Source organism: Ambystoma mexicanum, chromosome 11, assembly GCF_040938575.1.
Source record: "Ambystoma mexicanum isolate Mex_15411 chromosome 11, UKY_AmexF1_1, whole genome shotgun sequence".
Classification (NCBI taxonomy): Eukaryota; Metazoa; Chordata; class Amphibia; order Caudata; family Ambystomatidae; genus Ambystoma; species Ambystoma mexicanum.
In genome coordinates, this window is record NC_090934.1 from 996,325,859 (window position 1) to 996,352,046 (window position 26,188).

Here is a 26,188-nt window from a genome sequence, read left to right on the forward strand (position 1 = left end):
CCTGATTGGCCCAAGTGGTGAGCCGCCCGGCTCACCACTTAGCATGTTTGAGTGACAGCTAGGCTGGGTGAATGGGGGTTTGCTGCATAAAAGCAGGGCTTTGGGGACTGGGACTTCAGAAGTCGCCACAGGACCAAGAATCCGACGAGGGAAGAGCTGAGCCGACCTGCTTCGACGACACCACCCGGTGGAGCCCTGCTGAACCGTCTCACCACTTTTTCCCGACGACCGAGGAGAACTCTTAACGGAGTGGCTCCTTCCCTTGACTGGTGGGGACAACCAGTTTTCGCCTTCTTTCCGTTCTTTGAGGTATCTCGTGGCCGCCTTGCCTGTGCCAAGCACCCCGGCAACCGGAATACCACACTTTACCCCCATACCGCGAAAGTCGGTACCAACCCTTTAACCGGAGGACTCCGCGGCTGGTTTCTTCCCGGGCAGTGCAACGACCCTCTTCTTCTGCTCTTCAGCGAGAACTTCTTCTCCCCTGACCGACGTCGAGCCCTGCTGCCACTGCCTGGAACAACTGCCACCGCTGGAGGATCCTTTCCGCTTAAGGTACTGTGTTCTGCCTGGCTTCCCTTGCTACCGACTGTACGGGGTAGATTTAGTCCCCGGCTTTCGAACCTGGGAGTGCCTGGGACACTTTGGCTAAACTTTCTGAGCCACTCTAACCTCTTTTTGACTCTTTGCAAGACTTTGAATCTCTAACTAACAGTGTGATCTTGGGCACATTTTCGCTCCGGCTACTCTAAGAGTGGGCCCTGCCTAGTGACTTTTGCTCACCTGTGACTTTATTCTTCTTTAAGCCTATTGCAAGTGCTCTGGACCTTAGAGTGGTGTGTCTAACCCATTTCTGCTTTTTCTCTCCCTTTCTTGGAAACTACTAGAGTGTCATCTAACGTTAAGCACTCACCTCTGTTTTAATTAAGTGGTGTTTACTTAGAGTTGTCTAGATAGGAGAAAGGATTGAATCTACTTTCATTATAACTGTGTTGAAGTGCTTTTACTATATTTTTGCTAGAGTGTTTTTAACTTATGTGTATTTTAAATAAATAACTATATACTTTTGAAACCAAGCTCTGGTCAGTGTTTGCTTGTGCTATTGTGTTTTGGTACATATTGTGTATACTTTACATACTGCCTAACTCTTCTTGAGAGAAGTCTGACTGCTCAGCCACAGCTACCAGGTAAATCTGGGTGGTACAGACTGCTACCAAAGGGGTTTACTGCTCTACCTGTAGTCTTAAATCTTTTGCAGTGTTCCCCAAGGGAACTGCACAGGTTTCTGCCTAACATTGCCACATTCTTGCATTATATCTCTGTTTCCCTCCTTTTATGCCTGCTTCTATCTTTTCATTGCTTCTCCCTCCTGTTGTCTCATCTGGAACCTGCCTTTTTGCTTGCTCCTTTCTTTTTCCTTCCCTCTTCTGTCCTCGATCTCTAGCCCTCCCGCCCCTTGTCTCCCTCGTTTGTCTTTCCCTCTTCTCCCCAGTGCCGGATTATCCACTAGGCCAAGTAGGCACCGGCCTTTGGGACCCACTTCTTTAAGGGGCCCCGCAACAACAGGTCAAAATAAAGCAGTGCAGAAAATTAAAAAAAAACATATTAGGAGGTAATTTGTCAGGGGGAGCCCCAACATTTTGACTGCCTAGGGAACTCCGGCATTGGTACCTGCCTAGGGTTTAATCCGGCACTGGTACTCCCCTGATACTGCTCTCTTCCTCATCCTGTCCTCCCACCCTTCCTTCTCCTCTCTTTCACTGGCTCATTCTCTTGATTTCTCTCCTTTCTCTCATTCTTCCTTTATTTCCCTTTTCCTCCCCACTTGTTACTATACCATCTTTCTCCCTTCTCCATTGTCATATGCCCTTTAACTCCTACCAGCCCCCATCCATGCTTCTCGATCCTTTCTCTCCACTACCCGTCCCCCTCTCTCTGTTCCCTATTACATTTTCTTCTGTGACCTACTTTTCATTAAAGTGATGGCTGTCCCATGGACATTCAGCGATTATCTCCCATCCACCGCGACAAACACTGCGGTCAGCAAGACGCAGGCCCATGCCACCCCATTCCCTATCATCGGGAACCAGAAGTAGAGATGTCTACACCTGACTCTTGTTTAATCTGATGTGCACTCAGTGCCTAGCCTTTGTTCAAGTTGAGAACGTTCCGTCCCATGGACATGCCTCCTAAATCCCATGAGGAGCTCGAAAGGTTTGCAGCGCTAAAGGCTTTCCGACCCATTTAGAAACGCCCTCTGACACAGCACATGGACCTCAGATGATGAATGCCAAGAGGGTTAAGCATGCCCGCCGGCACCCACTTGTGGGCCTTCCACCTTCACGCAGTCATCAGTGGTTAGCTTGACCAAATATTGGTAGCCAACATTTAGGTAGCCAAAAATTCCCTGTTGGGGGTGGTGAGAGAAAATCACAGGGCAGGATGAGGTGGGATGGGCATGGCTCAGGTCGCAGGGGTGTCATGGGCTGGGCCTCCCCATTAAAAGGGATGGAGGGCAACTAGCGAAAGTGGCCCAATCAAAGAATGTTTGGATTCGAATGTTAGCTATCAATATTTGGGTGACCAAACCATATATGATATGATTGGTTATTTATAATTATAATTTTTAATAATTATAATTGGTTATTTATAAAACACATAATACCCAGAGGTTTCTAAGCGTGTAGCTGTGGATCGAACCTGTGTTGCACCTCATCATCTTGTTTCTGAGGCGAGTGCCTTGCCCCTGAGCTATCCTCCAGAGACATAGAACCTGGTCATGCAATCACCATCACCACTATCTTTATTTTTCATCTCCCAGCTATTAATATAAGTTCCATATTCTCAGCTAAATTATCTTGTTTGGTAGCCAAATAATATTTCATGTCAAACTCTTTAAAAAAAATAAACCACAAGAGTCTACCCTCATTATCACCCTAGGAGCTACATGTCCCCTTTTGACCTTAGTGCCTTTTTTTTCTCATTGCAAAAGCATTTTTACGTTTTATTAACAGATATCTTGGACTACTTTCTTGACAAATTGGAAAATCATTTTGTTCCAGCATCCAAACTCTCATGTTTTAAAAGCTTTACGCTTTCAATGACATGTTTTTACTTGTCGGCCTGTATGCCATGCATTTGTGGTTGGTTCTGTAATTGGTTAATATAATGATTCATGTAAAGACTTATGTGTTTTATGTTTTCATGGATGTTTGTATCGTTATGAGAATAAAGCTCTTTATGTGTTAAAAACTATCTCACCCCTTTCTATTTTCATAAACTTGTTGATTTTCTGATGTTACGAAAAAGTAGTTACAAAAAGTACCATTTTATTTTAAAGAAAAATACAGGTGACACAATAAAACATAATAAAACACATTCGAGTGAACAGAGGACCTTTCAGTTAAAAGGCACATCCTTCTGTGCAGGGACGTCATTTCACCAAAATGCCAGGGGTAGCGGAACTGAAATCACATGAACTTTGACCTCTGATGACTTCACAAGAAGTGAACGATTACCCCTTGACAAAACAGGAAGTGGCATCACATAGCATTGTTTCTAAGTACACTATGAACAATACGGTTACAATATTACTGTACTGTGATAAACATTTAATACAAGAATGGGAATGGCTCACCATATGTATGGACAGAAAAACACATGCTATAACTGAAACTTGCGACAAGCACAATACATTGTCCGAAACGGATGGTTATTCTACTCTAAGTGCTTTTTGGAGGATTTTGTCTGCATTGTGAATTTGAGGTGTTTAAGAACAGACTAAATCGGTGACTCCCCCGTGAAGTGTGCCTGAAATAAACCTTTAATGAGTCTAGAAATTATTGTATGGAATTCCAGAAAGACAAATAGCTCAAATAGTCACATGGCATTGGCCACAGCCCAGGAGCTTCACTTTGTTTAAAAAAAATAATAATAAAAGGGAAACGCTTTTTTTTAGGGGTAGCAAGGGCACAGGGGTAGGAAGGGAGACCTCAGGGGTAACAAGTGCGACCCCTGGCAACCCCTAAATGACGTCCCTGCTTCTGTGTGTTGTAGCACTGAAATAGTCTGTGCAACGGCAAGTTTCCATGAAAAGGAGCTCGAATTCCTACAGATTTGTTCAAGATCCTACTGGTTGCATCTCCCGAATGCTTCTTCGTTACTCAAATCAAGAAGCCAGGACCATAGTTCTCTGACTGCCCTCCAATAGTTACAGACCTGGCTATTGCCCTCATGCACTTTGTGGGTAGGGAATTCTCATAACCGTACCCTCTGCAAACCCCTAAGATCCTTGCCCAGTTACTGCCTGCACGCAGGATACCGACACATGCAAAATCACTAGTGCAAATGTGTTCTTACTGTGTCTCAGACCCTGTGTGAAATCGTTCTTCCGTTGTCTAAACCCATTCATGTGTTAGTTGCCCGCTCCCTCCATCTGGCTGCATCTGTCTCACACCATAGACTGCCATGCTGTACTCAAACTAATCGGATCCCATCCTCCCTGTTCTGCCTTCCGCTTTCGCTCCTTCACCCTCCTCTGTCCCCATCAGTGAAACTCCCTTCACCCTGGAATTAGGAACATCCTATGAGTGGCTGGATACGTGGTCACGCTTTAGAAACATGTTCCTTCCGATGTGGGTGCCTCAGAGTCCAGAGTAATCACTTTCCCTGCCCCCAGCCAGCTGCTGGATGTATTCACGGTTCTATGTTATTTGCTCACACAGATTTCACTAAATACCCTTTCTAAATACATAACCCCAACCCCAACATCTACTTTTTTGCGGTAAACTGCGGTACAAAAACTGCGGTGAAACGGGATTGGGTGAAACTGGCTTTCGAGCGAAATGGGCATTTCTGTATTAACGTTGGTTTATAGTGATAATCTGGAAAGCAAAAATGTCGAAAGTCATTTTTGCGAAAAAATAATGTTGAAAATAAAAAATCGAATTTCTTTTTAACTACGTTTTTTATTCGAAATGGGTGGGCTCCCCCTCAGCCCCCCCCTTTTTTTAAATCTTTTTTTTTACTCACGAAACCCCCCCAAAAATATATAAATTTTAAAAAAAATTATTCGATTTTTTATTTTTTGACATTATTGTTTCGACATTATTGTCATTCGACCTTTTGTTTTCGAAATTATGACCGACCACCAACTACAACAGCATAATGAAGCAATATTACCTGAGCAGGGGAGGATAGGGGGCATGACCCGGGGCAGCAGTTACAAGGCCTGCGCTCTGGCTTGTAACTGCTGCCCTGGGTCCATGCGTGTACCCTGGACTTTAGCTCTGAAGACAACTATGACAATGCACGGAGATCTCAATTAGACCTTTTGTCAAGTGTGAAATAATCACCCATGCCTGGCTTTTAGGCTCATATCATATTGCATCCTGGTACTTGCAGTCCAGCATTTATTATGTGTGTAGGAATGCAAAAAGATGTACTGAAAAGGTCGGTATTGACAGAAAACTATCTTCGAGCTTGGTTTCCACATATTTTTGAGCAGCAAGAGTGTGAATGAGGTAGTTATTTTCAGTGAGAAAAGCGGATTGTGGTTTGGCTGCAATACTAACCGTGCTAAGTTTTGGAGTTCTCATATTGAGTAATTCACTGTGCATGTACATTAGTGCTGTATGACAGCAGTGAAAAGATATACCTTTGGCAATTAAGTGGGCTTATCCCATGGGGCCATGTACACGTATGCAGATCTCCAAAGAGCGTTATGCAACTCTTCTGTGTACGCTAGGAGTTTGGAAGGGCAGTTCCTGCCTTTCGTTTTTATGCAGGGATAACATTAGTACCATTTAGTGAATAATAAACACCTGTTATTCACAATGCAGTAAATTTACTCATTGCACTGGAAAGTCTCTAGACCACAAGGAGGCCTTCAGGGGCTTCTTTCCACAAAGGCACAAAGTGAGGGGTCTGCAACCAGCGGCTGCCTAGATCTTTTGGAACGCAACTCCCGTGATCTCAAGCCCCAAACTTTGCTGGCTAGGTCTAATGGGATTTGTAATCCAGAACATCTAGCAAGCCAATGGTTGCATACCGTGCATTCGGTGATGCTGTGGAGGCAACGAGGGCCCCCCCGAGGTTGAAGCCTCCGCATGCTCAGAAGAACAGATGCTAGGACTCCAAATCTGATCCCACATGACCTCTTATGGGCACTTCTGAGGCAGAGCCTATGGTTTTAGCATAGGTCAGAGCAGTTCCAAGGCACTGGAATGTTGCACCAATGTCTGGGCACAGAGGGGCAGGAGGCAGAATCCGTGGCAGCAGGGACAACTATTGTTTAGATAGACTGCTTGCTCTTCTTTGGACACCAGTAGCGTGAAAGGAGTCAGCGTGAGAAAGGGTTAATGTCTTTTTCGTCGACCTCCAACTGGTTGAATATTTTAATTTTTGTTAAATTGTTTTTATTGAGAGTTTTCAGAATGTTACAACCAACCGCTTTCTGACCCTCTCCCCCGCCCCATCCCCACCACACCTTCCCTCCCTCCCCCCTTCCCAAAACCGGAGTGCATACATATAACCTCGAGTGTATGGACCAGATTGCAAGTTCACGTTTTCATGCAATACCTAAAATGTGCAGCTTTTGAAGATAGTGGGCCTCATTATTAGTTTGCCGGTCCGGTAACAACGGTACCGGTAAGCTTGCCGGTACCATTATTACCGGACTGGCAAACTACGAGTTCGGCTCGCGGGTGCCTTCCCGCCAGGTTTGACCTGGCGGGCGTACCGACACCCGCGAGCAGAGCATGTTGGATGCACCGGCACCATTCTGAATGGTGCCGGTGCTTCCAAACTCCCCATTCCCGTACAGCCCTATGGGGCTCAAGTGGGAATGGGGAGCATTTCATTCCGGCGCCCGCAAATGGGGAATTACTGGGTCTGGCAGGGCGGTAATGACCTGGTAATTGCCCATTTGCGGGTGCCGAGAAAATTTGCAAGTTTGGGGGCAGCCTGACGGTTTTACCGGCAAGGCTACCGACAAACTTGTAATGAGGCCCAGTGTCTAACAATATCGTCTTTTTGTAATAAAGTTCAGTATCACATTCCAATCTTTGGTGAACTCATCACGGGCTCCTTGTGTAGAGTACATTACCCATTCCAATGCCTTAAAATTCCAAACTTTGGTGAGCCATTCAGAGATCTGTGGTGGTTATTTCATTTTTCATCTTTGGGCTAACCCCAACAGTGCAGACAATTTCAGTATGACGAATGGCTTCCGAGTAGGTTTCGGACACTGTCTGGGGGCCTTGTCCATACACACCAGAAGACATGATCTTAAAGTCCTAGGTACCCTCAATGAGAAAATGTCAGCTATACAATTGTTGACTTCATCCCAATACTGCTGCAAAGGTGGGCAGCTCCACCAGACATGTTCCCTGTCTCCCATTTTTCTGCATTGCCTCCAACATTTATCAGAGACAGATAGTAACATTCTTTGTAATCTAACAGGTGTATAGTGTCATTGCACCAGCAATTTATACCAAAATTCCCTCAGTTGGAGCAACCTGGTAAGTTTCTGAATCCCATTCCAAAGTGCCTCCCAGTCTTCCTCTGATATTTCCTCCCCCAGGGTGCCATGCCAATGTTGGATATACTTTAGTGACTCCCTGGTGTTGGAGTCTACCAACAAAAGGAATATGTTCAAAATCAATTCTTTGTTACCTGGATTAGACGTAAAATATCTCTCAAACAGAGTTAGGTCTCTTACTGCTGCCTTCCTAACAGGTGGGGCTAGAATCCAATGCCTGACTTGGAAATATTGAAACCGGGAAGTTTCTCGCAGAGTGAACTCTTGTTTGCATTGTGTAAATGGTTTGACATCCTTTCCCTGAAACATGTCTCTCTGTCACATTTCACTCCCTTCCACTCTTTAAAAGCATTGGGATTAAGACTGGGAGTAAATTGTGGGTTATTAAACAAGGGCGTAAGAGGAGAAGGATATGACATTAAATGATGTTTTTACTATTGCATCCCAAGTGTGCTCTTCCGTCCCCATGATCATACTGAGTTGTATGTTAGGAGGACGATCCTGTCTTGGCAACCAAAGAACATCTCGAAGAGATTGGCCTCCCAGCATCCATTGTTTCTCTATGTCCCCTCGAAACCAATCTTTTAGAACCCGTATTTGTGCAGCATAGTAGCATTTCGGTAGTCCTAACACACCCTGTCCAGTTGGGATCATTAATGTACATTGGGATACCCTTGGGGCTTTGTTGTTCCAGATAAACTTAGATATCACCCTTTGCAATTTCTGGAAAAAAGCCAGGGAAACCCGTATTGGTAATGCCTGAAAAAAATATAATGCCCTAGGGAGAGTAACCATTTTTTACTGAATTGATCCTGCCTAACAAGGAAATAGTAAGAGGGCCCCACTTCAGCAGTTGTGATTCAATGCTCTTTAACAGGGGGAGGTAGTTAGCTATGTATAACCCTTTTATTTTGGGGGTTATAGTCACTCCCAATAACTTTATCCCTTCCTTCACCCACTCTAATTGTGTTCTTAGCTGCAAAGTTTTCTCCTCCGCCACCGGTAGGGACAGGTTAAAAGCCCCTGACTTTGAGTTGTTTATTTTTAAGCCTGCTACTCTACCAAACTGCCTGATTTCCCGCCTAGCTGCAGGCAATGTGTTGTGAGGATCTACCGCATAAGTAGCATGTCGTCAGCATATGCCATGATTTTATGCGCAATACCTCCAAACTCGATTCCCCTAATGCCCTGTGTCTATTTTTCGTGAGTAAAGGTTCTAAATGGAGTGCATATAATAAGGGTGATAAAGGACACCCATGTTTTGTCCCGCGTTGCAGTGAGATGGGGGAGATAGTTGCCCATTTACCATTAATCTTACCTTAGGGTGTTTGTCATTGGCTTCAAATTTAGCTATACATTTCATGCCGAACCCCATCTTTCCCGTTGTACGGAAAAGAAAAGCCCACTCGACCCGGTCAAAGGCCTTTTCTGCGTCAAATGAGACAAGCACTGCCGGGATCGCCTTCCTCTCTATTTTTGCCAAAATATGACACACTCTCCAGATTTTATTGTGTGCCTGCCGCTGTTTTATAAAACCTGCTTGGTCTGGGTTTATTAAAAGGGGTAACAAGTCTTCCATTCTATTAGCCAAAACATTTGTGTAGATTTCGGCATCGACATCTATTAAGGCTATCGGACGGTATGAACCGCAATTACATGGATCTTTGCATGTGTTGAGGAGCAATATGATTTTTGCTTCTTGCATGGAAGGCATAATATCACCTGATTGCTCTAAGGAATTATATAGGTTTGTTAATTTTGGGGCTAGAATATCACTGTGTCTAAACAATACCCTTGAGCGTGCGGTCAGGAGAGTCAGAGCTGTAAAGATCTGAGTAAAATAGGCAAAATTGTGCGATACTATGATCAGTCTCTGTGGTTAATTTGCCATTGGGAAGTTTAATCTGCTGAATAATTAGCGAGATGGCTCTCTAGCAAAGTTGATTAGCTAGCAGACACCTTTCAGATAGTATTTTTTGTTTCAGGTCGAGAAGGGATTTTTCTGCTTTTTTGTGTGGAAGAGATTAAGCCTCCCGATGGCGACCATATTTGCCTTTTGTAACTTTGGGACCGTCGTTGAATATTTTTTACCTATTTTTTTTTAATGTTTTTTAATACATTAAGGTAGATGGTGGGTTGGGGTGAGGCATATTGGATGGGGGTGGAGGATGAGCAGGGGAACGGGGAGCCTCCCCCTCTTTTGGCAGTAAATAATGATTTCAAAATGGGATAAAAATATTCAAACAGTTGGAATTTGATTAAAATGAAGACCCACGAGAATATATTGATAAGAAAAAGTGCGGGGTCATATTTGAGCACAGCAGCATAAACGGGGGAAGCTGCATGGCATATATTGTTCAGACAGACCCCGTGATTTGATTTGAGCATTAGAAGCATGCAACGGGGTGCAACATCAGCTATATATTGTTGAGATAGACTTCCTGATTTGTCTCCGGCACAGCCAGCCGGGAATGGTCCATTGTGACACTATCTCCTAGAAACAGGTCTTGTATACCCTGTGGGCACTAGCAGCATGAATATGTGTTTTACAGTGGTGCTGATGGAATGTATTGTTGGGTCACCAATATCCCGAACATGAATCCCGAAAATGAATCCCAAGGTGTCTGATTTGTGCTAACCAGTTGCGGCAATTACCAAAATGACTCTTGAAAGTGCCTCCCGACGCGGAGTCAGGTGCATCTAAGACTAATTCATCTTATAACGTGCAAGGAAAAAGGATCCATTCTCATTTAATAGATGAAGTAGTGCAGGAATCGGTGTGTCAGGGTTCGAGGCATTGCATCAGGTTGTCTGTGTAGAGGACAGTTTATAATCTTGAAGACCTAGACCATGTTGTCCTACCTAATGGTAGTGACAAAGGCTCTGCGGACAATGCTAAGCAACAGCAGGAAGAGCGGCCAGTCCATCTTGGTCAATATGTTGATGCGAAAATAGTCTGTGATGTTGTCACTGATAGCAATTCGAGCATGGAGTTCTTATGAGGATCCTCAGTTGCACAGCAACACTTTTCCTCAAATTTCATTTCTCTCTAGGTCAGTTGGACAAAGCCAAAGGAAGTGTTACCGGAGGCTGTATCAGCATCTGGATTTAGAGAGGCCAGCGGGCTAGGAGCATGTTTGGAAATCTGGAATAGCTTCAACTGCACTAAGGATAAGCCTGCCTGATCTTCACGAATGACTTCTTTTGCCATTTTACAGAGCCTTGACGTCCATATTGTGTTACTATTTTACAACCCAGGTACAGAAAAGGGATTGGGCGATTGTCTGAACCAATTAATAAAACGTTCAAACCTTCACTGGATCAGAGAGAACACATTTTTCGATTTTGTTAAACAAAGCACATAACTTAAGCGGAAGATCAGTTTTAAAGGCCGTTTAGAAGCCTTAAGTGAACCCATTTAGGTCAGCAGCTTTGCCCTACTGTTGCTTATCAATTGCTGTGCAGACTGGGTACAGGTGAATAGTTTCACCAGAGAGGTCTTTAGAACCATCATATATCGTAGGCATCTCAGTTGAGTCCAAGATCGTCACCATTTTTTCCAGAAAGAGGCTCTGATGTGAGGAACTGGTAGCAAAACCTGTGGGTGACGCACTTTGTTTCATTACTGAGTACATTGGTAATCTTCCTGTTTGCCAGTTTCTCTAGTTCTAGGCCAGCAGTAAGGGCGTTGGGTATGCTGTTGCTCTGCGTCTGGTGCAACCCCCTGAGAAAACCCATCTCTAACAATGTAAATACCCTTTCAAAGCCACTGCCCTAAAATCCGGGCAGTGGCACTTGCCGGGCAATTCATATGCCATCTTTTACCTCTGTTCCAATATCTAAACTGGATCAAGAAAAGGTAGGTCAAGTGCTGCTGTTTGCAAGAAAAAGTCTTTTTTTTTTTCCAAAACACTTTATTAATTTCCACAAAAAAACATAAGTAACAGTAGTAAAAGTAAAAATGTCTCACATTAAACAGAAAAAACGAAATTCACAGAATAGTAAAAGCATCACAAATACTCAGATCAATAATCAACTAACCTTAGTGAAACACAATCAATAAAGTTACAGGAATACATAAAAGACAACACAAACACAAAAGACAACACAAAGGACACTATAAATGGGTAGAAGAAAGTTGACTGTAATGTGGATATGGCTCTTAGTCCCTCATATGAGTGCGGTAGATTTCGTTTAAAATGCTGGATGTTACGAACGCAAGCCTACAAAGTGCACTGAATGCAATGACTACAGCCGCTCTCCAGAGCTTGATATATTACATGGAGTCTGGCATGGGTAGTATAGCTCAGTGGCAACACACTTGTCTTGGAAACAACAAGATGACGTAGAAGAACACAGGTTCAAATCCTGGGTCTGCGTGCTTAGAAACCTCTTTGGTATTAAGCAGGTTCTAAATAACCTAACATGTCATGTCATCTCTAGAAACTTGGGTTTCATCCTCCTCTCTAGCAACAAGGTTTGGGCAAATGTGTCCCTGGGCCAGCAGACAAACCTGGACGGAACCACACCCATCCCTTCCATCTCAACCACTGAGGACAACTTCACCACCAACCCACACAAGCGTCCTCTTGGACTGCCATTCTCCACACTGCAACTCGACCTGGCAGAAGAAAGAGGATTTCAAGGCCTCAGGAGGGGCTGTAGGGATACAGGTATTGTCCTCAAGGTAGGGGAGGGTTATAGGGCAGGTGGTAGGGAAAAGGGTGAGTATTGCTCGGCTAATAGCAGGGCCGGATGGCATTGAGGTACTTGGAGGGGTGGGTGGGGTTAGGGATTGCAGTTTTCCCCATAATTGTTAAAACATATCACTTATCCATGAGGATAGTGTACTTAGTTTTTTTACAGTGAATAAGGGCAGTGAGGGTAACATCATGAGAACATATTGGCTTCTCATCATGTGTGTCGCAGGGTGCAATTTCTTCAAAAACATTAGGCCTCATTCCGAGCATGCCGGTATCCTGGCGGTAGAGCCACCAGGATACCGGCATTTGGTACTTACCTTTACCGGCACTCAGTCCGGCAGCATTGCGGCCTGATTATGAGTGCCGGCGGGACGGTGTAAATCCCCATTCATGGACCCCCATAGGACTTCATGAGCGGATTTTCCATCATTACCACCACAGCAATGCCGGTGGTGGTAATGAAGGCTTTTGTGGCTGGTAGGGCACGGGGCTTACCTCCAGCATTTAGCTGAAGCTAACCCAGCTACCCTACCGGCAAACCCCTAGCCGGGTGGTCCAGTAAAGTACCAGTATCCACGGATACGGGCACCTTTTTGTCGGACCGCCCGACTCACAATGAAGCCCATTGCCTGGTAATAACGAGTCCTGCATCTTCATCTTCCTTAATGCTCCGTCCAATCCTTTAACTGGTGATCAGAAATCAGCTGCTGTGCAGGGGCTTCTGTAATTTGGTGTGACAGGGGCAGCGGGTAAGGGACAACTTCTTTAATCTTCAGAGGAACACCTGAGGGCCGCTGCCATCTCGGCTCTCTCCTAATGGTCTCTCCGTCTCATGTCACTGCTCCATGCCATGGTTGCAGAACACTAGGCGTCAGGAGCACCACCCAGGGGTCAAGTCCTAAAAATGAATGTGGGGGGACTCATCAACAAACTCAATCGGATGTGATGTAGTCAGAAATTAGTATGCCAAGGTGAAATATGCACATTTCATTAAATTGGCTTTAAATAACCACCCAAATTGAAGAAGACGAATGGGATTTGCCTTTCATAAAATCAACACACACACAAAACCAAGACAGGTTATTTTTTTCTAATAGTGATTTTGAAAACGTTAAAATGTGTGCATGTTTTAAACTCCAAGAACCAATACAAATGTTTTCCCTGGGACTTGCAGTACCGAAATGGGATACTTAACCTTTAGTTGTTTGTTATTTTTGATCAGGTTGCACAGTGCAGCTGTGAAGTTTCCCCCCGCGTGTACCCTCGACTTGAGCCCTGGCACCACCACAAGAGCTCCATGAAACAACAGCTCAACAGCTTCAAAATTCCTTTGCTCTGCACTCTCTTGCCCCGCTTCAGTGTTTTAATGTGGATGACTGTGGCTATAACCCCAGAGCCGGCGGTCCATTACCGCCTATGGCAATGCCTCCAGGGCCCATAGTAAACGGAGGCCGCGGGGGCATTACCATGAGGCGGTAATGGCCCGCCTGCAAACATTTTTGTACATTTCCTTCTAAACTCTGCCTCATTTACAAGGCTCAGGGCACAGAGAAAGGACATGTATTGCATTTGTGAAATGCAATTAGATATAGCTCACTATTTCCATTGTGCCATTCAAGCAGCTAAAACTAGCATTCTCAAGTACAATTTACTACAGAGAAATGTAATAAAGGGTTGCTCACTGTGATTAAATCACTTTTTGAAGTCAGGTGTATCTTTGAGTTCTAGGTAGGAATTTAGTAGAGAAGCTAGATTACAATTTGAAATCCATTGTTCAAACATCAAGCCATAGGTTTTACTCTGAGCACTGTTTTCGCAGATTTTCTAATCTGAAGCAGGTTGTTGCAGGCCTTGGTCATCCCTAATGTATTGAACATCTCTTAGACATTCTTCAATAAAGGAGAAGAGGTGATATCCTCAGAATGGTCAAGCATATCATATAATGCATCCCTCTATACAGTCAGGTGAGGATTGCTCTAGAACTTCATCTAAAACACATTGGTTTTAGTTTGCGGATGCCTGCAATTCCTTAGATGCCCTATTCCATTCCAACTGGGACATTTGCAGCACTCACTGGGAGTCGAGGAAGTTCTTTTATCTGGTGGTTTCAAAGATTTCTAAGGAAATTATGTTACTAAAAATCAGTATCCTTATCATGATGCTACAAGAAACTTCACTGGGCTCTGGACCCGGCACGCTTGAAACATTGGGGTTGAAATCACTACTACACACCACACTCTTTGAACTCTAGAGTAGTTCTTCTGTTCATTCACAGAACCCTAAGGATCACATTGAGGTAGGGGGTTAATATGTCATTGTTTCAGGGAACACTCAAGGTTACAAACAGGGAAGGAATTGGGCAGGAACAAGAAGGAGCTGCGCTCCGGTAAAACCCGACTTGCCGGAGCACTGTCCAATGTAGACACGACCCACAAACCCCCCAAAGTTGAGGATCTCTCTGCCCCTGACTGCTGTGTCTGAGTCAGAAAACTGCCACAGCGGCAATCAGCCAGCACAGTAATGCAGAGAGATTACTGAACTTTGGGGGGCGGGGGAGCTTTCGGTGATAGTTGCATATCGCCGTTCAGCTGCACACATAAAGAGACAGGCCCTCATTACGACCCTGGCGGAAAGTAACAGACCCGACCGCCATAGCGTAAATAGCGTTTCCGCCATTGCACGATGGAGTAAAGTGCGGCCAATTATGACCCATCGGGCACGAGCATTACGCCATGGCGGAAGTGCAAAGTCCGCGATGGCGGAAATGTCCCCAAAACGCCCCTCTCCGCCGTCGTACGGCGCCCTAGGTGCAATTCCGCCACCCATCATAGCGGTCACCGTAATGAGCGCCAATCGCAAAATACGGTGACCGTAAATATACGGAAACGGAAGTAAAAACATGGGGCCGGAACGGGAAACAGCACGCCGCACACCTATAAAATCAGAATCCCAACACAACCATTAAAAATCCGACCCTGAGACACATCCCAACCCGACAGCCACCCTAGTTAAAACAAACAAAATGGGAAAAGTAGCAAAAAAAGCATGCGACCGCAAGCGGCAGGTCCACTTCTCCCATGAGGAACTCACCGTGCTCACAGAGACCCTCCAGGAGAATGCTGCCGTCGTCTTCTCGACGCAAATGACCAGGACGGCACTTGCGAACAAGAAGGCCACATGGGCCCTGGTGGCACAGCGGGTAAGTGCGGTGGGGACCGCACCCCGCAACCCACAGCAATGCAGAAAGCGATGGGACGACTTGCGGATACGCGTACGGAGCATACTATCAGCCAACCGTAACATTGCCACAGCTACCGGGGGAGGATCGGAATCACCCATCAAGTTGACCCCCTGGGAAGAAATCTGTGCCTCCACCATTGGAATGGAGAGCATAGAGGGAGTCGGAGGGATGGAGAAAGGAGTGCAGACATCCGAAGAATCAGGTAGGTGGGCCAAATAAAACAATGCTAAATCCACAATGTCCAATCATGTGAAGTACCATGTGGCCACATAGTGCAACAGAAACACATGTCCAGGAGAACGGCCACATACATTGGCCTGATAGCGCACTTTAAAAGTCACATTAAATACATAAATAATTAAAAATCCTAAAAACACCCTCTACACGTGCAGCATGCACACCCTAACTGCAGGCTGCAAAACAACTGCATCCTCAATCCACACAGAAATGAAACCACCTCCAAGGCCCTGACCCAAATCACCCTCAGGTACCACCCCAATGCATGTGATACATTGCCATTCCAATTTCCACAGACCCATAAATAACGCTCGCCCTCCTTTACTCCACCACAGGGTCCGAGTCAAACGACGAGCTGCAGGACACCCCTACCAGCACACCTGCAAAGAGGGCCAAGACCAACGGCCAAAGACCCTCCACCTCAGCTGCACGGATCAAGACACGGCAGCAGCACAAATCAAGTGGCAGCACACAGGAGGGGACTTCAACAGGCACCCCAGCAGCCAGCATGCCCACACCAGCAGCACCACAGGTCCCCCCAATGGATGCCACAGAAGGCACTGCTTCTGATGGCAGCAGCACCATAGGTGACACTGCATTGATGCCAGTATGCTCCGACACAGACAACGGTGCTGTCGATGTAGGACCCATCCATGACCTGTCTCAATCCCCCTGTTTGTTTCATCCCCTACACCATGAGGACACCACGCAGGGGCACCCACAAGACGACGACTGGCCATCCCCCACAAGCCCTGTGGCAAGGCAACATGAGTTGATCAGCCCCTCTGTGACACCACCGCAAATGGCCATGGCACAGCAGAGGCAACAGTCCCTCGACCAGGTGATCGTGCAACAGCAGCAACTGGCCACGCTCCTCAAGGACCATGCTGATGAATGTGGGGGTACTAAGGCAGCCATAGAAACATCTACTGAAACACTTAGGGCACAAATGGAGAGAAGCACCGAGAGCCTGAGGGTACAAATGGAGAGAAGCACCGAGAGCCTGAGGGGGGAACTGCATGCGACGTCCAAAGACGTATGTGCTGAACTTGCCGCTGTGCGCCGTGTGCTCACTGAGCTCTCACAAACCCTTAGGGACATGCATGGACGTGAGCAGGCAGAGACATCATCCGTTGCAAGTTCCGTCCAGGGCAGCCCCCAACGTAGATCTGGGAGGAACCTGCGCTCCACAGGCAGGGGTGCCCCTGATACCCGGAGAGGGGGCTTGCAATAGCGTCTGCCCACTGACAATGAGCATCTTTGGACACTGGTGTTCGGGGGGGAGGTAGGAGGGTGGAGGGGGGTGTTGGGCTTACATGGGTGGCGGGTCGATGGGGTGTGTAACATAACTTCACATATGCTATAAACATTTCATAATCATCCAATGAGACGTGTGGACATTGATCTTTGTGTACGAGGCCTTTATAGGCGTACAGTCCACATTGTGCATGTTCCAGACACACACAGTGCCACAAGTCCCGTGTCCATGTATCAGCCACCAGGTGTGAGTGCTAGAAGCATGAATCTATGATACTCTGACGAATTTCACGGGCCTCCTGTGCCTCGCGGACTCCCTGAGGTGCTGCCACATCCCCAGCCTCATCATGACCATCTTCAGGTGCGTGCAGTTCTGCGTCAGGGGGCATGGGCACATTTCTACGTACGCACATGTTGTGTAGCATGACACATGCCATGACTATCTTTGCAACCTTCTCATGGCGGTACAGGAGTGCCCCGCCAGACCTGCTGAGGCAGCGGAAACAAGCCTTCAGTAGGCCGAATGCCTGTTCTATGACTACACGGGTACGTGAGTGGGCATGGTTGTAGTCCTCCTCATGCTGGTCCTGTGGGTTCCGGAGTGGTGTAAGGAGCCATCTCTTCAGTGGATACCCGGCATCACCTGTATGTGGACAAGAAAGGATGTTTGTGGAATGACATTGCTACGTACGCATCCCCCCCCCCTTCCTGCCAGGTCATTGCCGCATCACATACCCCACATTATCATGCATGGAATGAGACTCACCGAGTAGCCAGGATCTGTTCCCTGCGTGTCGCTCCATGTAGCGTGGTATTGTAGAGTTCCTCAAGACCATAGAATCATGGGTTGATCCAGGAAATCGGGCACAACAATGTGTAAAGATCCTGTTGGAGTCACACACCATCTGTACATTAAGAGAATGATATTGCTTCCGGTTGCGGTACTGGGCCTCCATGGCATGTGGGACAACCAATTCCACATGGGTGCAGTCGATGGCACCAATGCAACCCGGTATGCCGGCCAGTGCATGGAATCCAACTTTTGTGTTTGTAATCTCCTGCTCCGAGCGTGGTAAAGAGATGTAGTCGTCTGCGTGCTTCAGGAGGGCATCGAGCACTTGCAATAGTGTCCGTGAGAACAGTGGCTGTGAAATGCCATGCAACTGTCCGACTGTGTGCTGGTAGGTGCCTGTGGCCAGGAAGTGGAGTACAGACACCACCTTCAGTAGGGGTGGGATGGCGGTTGGGCTATCTATCATGCTGACAAGGTCAGCGTGTGTCATGTCCACAATGGAGATTATGGTGTCCCGGTCCAAACGGTAGAGGGTGCGGATCTGCTCATCAGTGAGGTTGAACGGATGGGCTCGGAGGCGTGGGATTGCGGGCTGCCTGCGTGGTGGTAGTGGCTGTGCTGGTGGGCCTTGCTGGCCCTGCCTTGCCCTCCTCCTCCTCCTGCGTCTCCTCTGTGCGGCCGGTTGTTGTAGTAGTTGGTGTTCGTCTTCTTCTTGAAGTTGGAGTACTTGCAGTGCTATCAGGTCCCCCAGGCCCAACATCGCTAGTCCTGCCGGTAGCATTTTGGAGTGGGTGTGGTTGTGGGAGGGGGTTGGGTGTGCAATTTATGTGTTTTCAGGCTGTATGGCCTCCACCTGTGGTGATTCATTCCACCTGTGCCAGCTGCAATCCCCTTTGGGCGAGCACTGTACTGAGGTTCACCGACGGGCGGGGCGTCCCATTTGTGAGTGAAGCCAGTTGCCATTTTCACACACTGCCACACTACATGGATGATTTTGTGATTTCGAGCGCCCACGGATGCCTATTCGACGTGATGTTGCAAATGAGGAATTCGAAGGACAGCGCTTTCGGTTTTCAGCTAGCGGCGAGGAGACGCCCACAGGTCTGACTGCAAATATAACGTTCTATTGTTTAATGTCCTTGGGACAGGGGCCATGGCGAGAATGCAATGATTGATATGAATAGTATGGGATGCGCAATAGCGTAGTGGACGATAAGGCAGGACGTTCCCAAATACATGTTACTTCACATCACTAGAATTCCGGGCTGGAGCACAGTGGATTTTGCAGGCTGCATTACGCACAGACTCAATGGAGATTTCAAATGTAATGTGAGTTAATAATCATGCGTTTTTATACCGGGATGAGGGAATGATGTATGGATGCATGGACAGATGATTTAATAGAGAGTTTGCCATGTACATGGCTTTTTGGTATCTATCCCCTTCCCCTGCGCTATGTGATGCAGAGCTGCCATAGTGGGACCATCGTCTATCTGCCCTTGTTGAACCCTCCCTGTCTCGACGCGCCTTCCAACACTTGTGTCTATGCACGTTACTAATCCCATCTCATGGATTCTGTTTTGACAGACGCATGCACACAAACACTCGTTTGTAATAGTGTTTTCACCTCGATTTATATTGTTATGATTGGCAAGTGATTCATGGGTGGAAATAATCCTTTTGAGTGGGCTAGCATGCATATGGCTGTAGATTTGGTGTGATCATTGAAGTGAGTGATTCAAATGAAGTTCTGATGGCCATACTATTGTTTTTCATTTCATTTGGGTGACAGGTGTCTCCTCCCCTTTTGCCGCTGCCATCTGTATGCCACTCCTGCAGATGGCTTTTACTCCCGACACCTGCTGCTTCGAGTTCATCAGTGGAGCACCATTACGATCTTATGGGACGATCGCCAATGGGCCACATGCCCTTACGCAGTACTAGTGGCTAGGAGCAACATATCTACCTTTCAGCTGGACTAGTGCCTACCTAATGGGACGGGCCTGCGGTTCTAGGCGCTTCCATGTTGCCTTTTTGGACGTGAATGTAGCCCCTGTGTACCATGAAGGAACAGGGCGTCACACAAGGAGTAGCTGGTCATTTATTGCGGATGCAGCCCACAGTAATGTAGATATTTTGGGGTTCATGGCCTAATAGCTGTATGGGCTTGGTGAATTTGATGTGCATTAAAATTTTAGTCTGATGTTAACCGTGTAGCGTTATTCTTTGGAAGTAATGTAGCATATTCCTATTTGTGGAGCGATGTATTGTGAGTAGATCTGCATTGGGTTCCGGCTTCTGAGTATAGTTGCGTGGTACTGTACTGGCCGCGTTTGCCTACGAAGCCCAGTGAGGTCAGGGATAGGGGCTGCCATCATGACTGTTTTAATGATGTCATGCTTAGGGGCGGGGGTTTAGCTTTTGTGTAACAGATGCCTGTCAGCCAGGTGGATTGGTGGAATGATGTGATTATCAGATAATGGCTGGTCACAGGTGCCTGTGTTTGCGTGCATTTCTTGGAGGGAGACTGAGGTCATGTCCATTGGAATAGCTTCTGTATTCGTGCCATCTGTGCCCTGCAGCTCCCATTGGCCCCTCTTGAGATGAGCCTGGCTGCTCAGTCACTCTGCCAACTTGTGTGGTACATGCTTATGCTGATGGTTGGTTTGTTTACTGGCATGTGTACAGGGCTGGTGCAGTCTCCCTAAGGATGCTGCTTTGAATGTTGCCTTACACTGGTGTCAGGCGATGGGGGCCTGTTGTTGTTTTGTCTCATCTTTCAGTTCATTTTGCTGTACTTGAACCTTCGCATGCCTGTGCTGCATCAGTACGGCAATGGTGACATGCCAAATATGGATGGCCACTCACAAGGCACTTGGAGCCCCTACATTCATTTGTTCGTTGGCATGCATGGGTGACTTGTGCATTTCACTGGTTGCATTTTACTTCATTGCACCTGCGAGGTGTTGTGCAATGTGGCCAGGGAGTGGTGTACAGGCACTCAGTTGGGCCATTTACGGTTGGTTCACGATGCCGTATTTCTCGCCATGGCGGATTGGTACTTTCCGCCATGCTTGATGGCGTAATGTAAATGTCTGCTAGGGTCAGCATTCGCGTACCGTTGCGCCATGGTGGTAATTACGGTTTTGCATGGCGCGCGTGCACGTACTTGGTGCAGTTAGCGTTGGCGTTCACTACGGTGTCGCTAATGGCATCGTACTTTACGGTGATGGGTCATAGTCGCAACGAGCGGTATTCGATGGCGGTTTGCATTTCCGCCATCGTTTTTCGATTTCCGCCAGGGTCGTAATGAGGGCCACAGTGTTTCTATGCATGCTGCTGAGCTGCGATGTTCAATGACCTGACAGACTGCATCTGAAAATCGTCCTTTGCTCAATAGCCCAAACTCAAACAATCAAACCGTCCAAAGCAGTATTACATGGCCATGCTTTGCACACATTTTAATGTTAGGGTGGCTATTCTGACAGAGGAAATGAGCACCATACCAAGTGGGAATTTCATGCTCAGAAGGAATGAATGTTTGAATTGCTAGAACAGACATGCTGGATAAATTGGTGGTCCTTCTTATGTTCCCAAAATACTCTTTTCATGCAAAGCAGCCAGCATCCTATATTCAGGGCACACACATCATTCGGCACATAGCTCTGACCCCCAGTCCCGCCCACACCTCATACCTCCCCCCGTCCCCACCAGCACAAATAGGTGGGGGAGTTTCCCAAGTAAAATGCATCCATTTCCAGCACTGGTTACAAGATAACTTTATAAAATGCATACCCTCTCCCTCAACATAGATGATCCAGGCTTTTTCTCCAGCCTCGTTGAAATAAAAAATACAAAATGCAACTTTATATGGGTAGAGGACTTGAACACCATCCTAGACTTAACACTCAGCAGGGCCAATACTACAGTGCAGTAGTTATCCGCATCCTCCAGGGTATGTGCTCAAATAATGACCCGCATAGACATGGTTGGTGTGTGGAAACCACTGAACCTTCTACATTCCAATGTACTCCTCAGCACATGACCGCCATTCCAGAATAAATGTATATTTCGTGACATAGCGTTCACTCCATGCAGTACTACCTTATATGCACTGGTACCATTCCCTGATTACATTGGCATTGAATAGCTCCAGGCGGTGGGGCAAATGGCCAGAGTGGAGTTCCCAGCCAGCAGTCTTTACAGGCATGGATTTTCAAAGTGAGTTCAGGAAGCAAATGGTATTGTAATTTGAGAACAACTCTGACTCAGTAGCTCGTGTACTAAAAATGAACTGCAGAGAGTTACCCAGCTATGACTGGACTCTCAAGAGATTGGAAATAATAGTGATACTGCATCTATTTCTATGTCATCTCAATGCAGAAAGCAAGGTGCAATGATCACCGTTGTAGATGGCACAAAAGAGAAATGTCAGCTTTAACACCAGGCACTTTACGCAGGAAATACGGAAGGTGACCAAGGAGTTCCTGGTCGCCAAGGCACCCAGAATTAGATGGTTTGGCATTAACATTTTATAAAGAGTGCCACTGGCAGTTGGTGATTTTTCTAATTGGAGGGGGCCTCAATACTTGGCAGAAATATGCAAAAGTGACAGAGCGTAGCGAGGGAGCCGGAATCAAGCAAGGTGCATTCAGGGGAGAAACGCTTTGGGAATAATGGACTAAATTGGTGCATTACCCAGCAGTGGAAAGTAGAAAATTGGGTAAAAAGCCAGACAGTTTGTAATTGGTTTTGTAGGGTAATACATGACAGAATCCAATAGATGCAAGTCACCAGCAGTGCACAGGAACATTTCCCAAGGCATTTTCATGATGCCTTTCCATTAAAATATACACCAGTATAAAACATGTCCACACTGGCTGTGCCCATATATTTCCATGCTGGCTGCACCTATATACATGCTAGTATTCCCCTATAAGAACATACTCATGTTTACTTTGGGCATAATGTCGGTAATACCATATGAAAACATATCCAATATTTGCCAGTACCTGCACATAAGAACATACTCCTGTTCGCTTTGCCATTAATAATGCCATGCTGCAATAAGAAAACATGTTCAAACTGGCTGCTCCAGTGCAGGCCATTTGAGACATGTAATAATACGCATGTTATATTATTTGATGTTTGTAAAGCACCTACTGCCATTGCTATGGCCTCGAAGCGCTGTAGGGTGGAAGGCTCTTCGGAAGACAGTAGGCCGTGCAAGCATAAAAACAAAAGAGCATCGCATGCGAATAGTAATTAGAATTTACGTGACTATTGAATAACTAGCAGAGAGGACTAGTTTAAACATTAGTCAAATCATGCAGAGCATTATGTTCAAGTTCAGAGATGACTGCTATGTTAGTGACTATGTGACAGCTGGAACGAATGTGTTGTGGGACTCTGCTATTTTCTATGGGTTGTAGCGCAAAAGGGGAATGACTAGTATTATATAATAGTCTATCTACCCCTAAGGCAACTGTCTACAGTTGAGGCCTTTGTTATACTTTACATGCAGAACACATGCACACTGAATGACATGCAGTCACATATGCAAATTACATGCACAAGTGTAGCTATGTCAAAGGTACATTCATTGCATGTCCTCTTGTCTATACCATCAACGTTATTGCAGTACACATGTTTTATATGGAATGCAAATGTGATGGTGGTAATGCATACATTAAAAAAAAAGAAATACAGCCTGTGATATCCCTGCAGGCTGAGCTTATAGACTGTGCAAACAGCAGAGGTGTTCCCTACTTAGAAGCTAAGGAGGGAGAAGAGCGATGGATCAGAGAAATACATCCAGTTTTTTGGCCCGATTTCAAGAAGCTATTTTAAGAGTTGCCATGTAAATCCCCAGAAAAACATAAATGTAATTCAACAGAGGCAAATAAAAGTGCAAGTAGTTTGTAAGGGTTTCGCAAAGGATGAAGAATGAGTCGACATTAGTGGCACAGAAGTCAGTAGTACATGATAGCAAGTGATCACTATCATCCAAGGACCATATTGTGATGGACTCTTGGTGAGGTGCAGGGATGGTGGTGTCATCTTAGTGTCGAGAAGGGAGAGTATGGAGGGGGTGGAAGACTCAAGTCACCTGGTTTAGTTCTTCCCAACTCAGCAAGCTACCCGCTAGACCGGTTCTGCCTCTAGGGTCTGCCCTCCATGCTTCTCACCCTCCATGACGTCCCCAATTCCCAAGACTTCCAGTGCTCTGGAGAACAACCACTCGCTTCCCCCACCAGAGTCCATGCATATCCATTTCTCCGGCCCAAAGAGCCTTCTGTGCCTAAACTTGGGCTGGTGGGAACTTCTAGTGACATACTATGCTCATATTGGAACCCTGCAATCCCCATTGCACAACCACAATCATATCACCACACCACGAGCACAGTAACAACACAAAACCAACATGCACACTTGACAGACACATTAGCGACGCATTGAAACGCATGTCCACCCATCGGTCGGACCCTCCTATACTCAGTAGACAAGTCACAGTTGCACATGAAGTAGGTATCACATGGCAATAGATCAGTGGGAAAGACATGGTGACAGTAGCCTGAAATATTTTTTCTGAAACGTATGGTATGAAACCCATCTCTTAGAAATTAAAGTCTAACATATAAATGGGGACTTACGGGTGAAGAGCCCATCAGAGTAAAGTACACCAGAAGAATTGAATCGCAGCACACATCCTATGGATTAATCACACCAATTAAAACCCAATGAAATATACCACAGGGGGTAAAACAATGTTAACATGTACAATGAGGCTACTGACGGGGTCATTGCCCTTACTTGAAAAAGTAGTCAGCGGATCAGCAGGCGCAGGCTGGAATTTGGCGCAAAGTGACCCAGGAAGCAGTCACACAAGGGACAGCCTCTCCACACCCTCATCCGCCCAAGAGAGAGTCATCCTGGATGCATGGTCATAAGGAAGGTGAGATTGGTCGGTCCTGGTGATGAGAGGGCCGGCAGTGCAGCCGGGACTGATAACAGACTGGCTCAGGTGTGTACAACCTTCTACACCAGAATAAAGGTATCAGTGTAAAAACCCATGCAGCGAGGAATAATCGTGATCCCGAGTTGCTCTGGTGTTTTATTGTGGATGCAACAATCCTTTCCTGTTCCCATTTCTCTAGGCCCAACAACTAATAAATACAGATCCCCACTCATGCTAAGATTGTTTGGAGCATTTCAACCCCAAATAATATTATTGGGAGCATGTGCTCGCTTACAGCAAAGCAAAGGTGTCAGTACACTGCTCATATGCAAGGCTGCACATACCCCCATCCGCCCCTAAGCGCTATAAAAACAGTGCATCCCATGCATCTCATCTCCCCCAAACTAGTTTCTACTGGCCTGCATGAGAAATGCAATGACAGGTGTATAAACTAGCCTTCTCCGAGGAGGTAATGTGCTTCAGAAAAGAGCTTTTGGCCGAAGTATTTCGTGACAAAAAGGCCAGAACAGCAACAATGCAGATGGCCAGCGCGCGCCCCATTTGCACCCGTGTCACAGCTCCCCAAAGAGTTAGGTGAAACTACACTGTGAGACCCCTCCAAAAGCATTAAAACACAACTGACGTGAGAGACATTATATGCATTCAAGTATAGTAAATGTGTTTTGTATGGATTGCCGATAGAAAGCATGACTACCACATTCGGATTGCTTTACCCGAACATATCACTGTACTGTGATTTAAATGAGAGCCATCTTCCTCTTAGTGTCTCCTGTAGTCTTGAGATGATGAGTCATGACACATCAGACAACGTTTGATATATGTAGAACCATATAGTAACTGAACAACTGCTCACCTTTAAAGAAACCTGCCTTTGCAGTCGCCGGACCATCAACAATGTTTGCTTCATCTTAGATGCCCAGTATAAAATGTCATGCCACCATTAGATATTATAGCTACACAGGCAGCACCAAAATACAAGCAACACAGTGACACTTATCTTGCTTGCTATATCATAGATGACCAGTGAAAGCAATGGCAAGCAACAGTAAGAAAAGGTATACTGGCTGAACCAAAATGCCAGCATAGCCACATAATAACACGTATCATGCTTCGTTCATAACATGTGCCTAGTACAAATGTCATGCCACAGTAAGAAATGACTAGACAGCCCCATCAAAATGCTAGTCCAGCCACGTAATAACACTTGTCATGCTTGCTGTTTCAATGATTCAGCATGCATGATATGTGTTATTACGTGGCTAGACTAGCATTTTGGTGCAACCAGTCTTACCATTTCTTACTGTAGCATGACAATTGTTACTGGGCACCTATGACACAGTATCATAATGCTCAGCAACAAATGTCATACCACAGTAAACATTGTCAGACTGGCTACACCAAAATGCCAGTTTAGCCAGGTAGTAACACTTGTCATGCT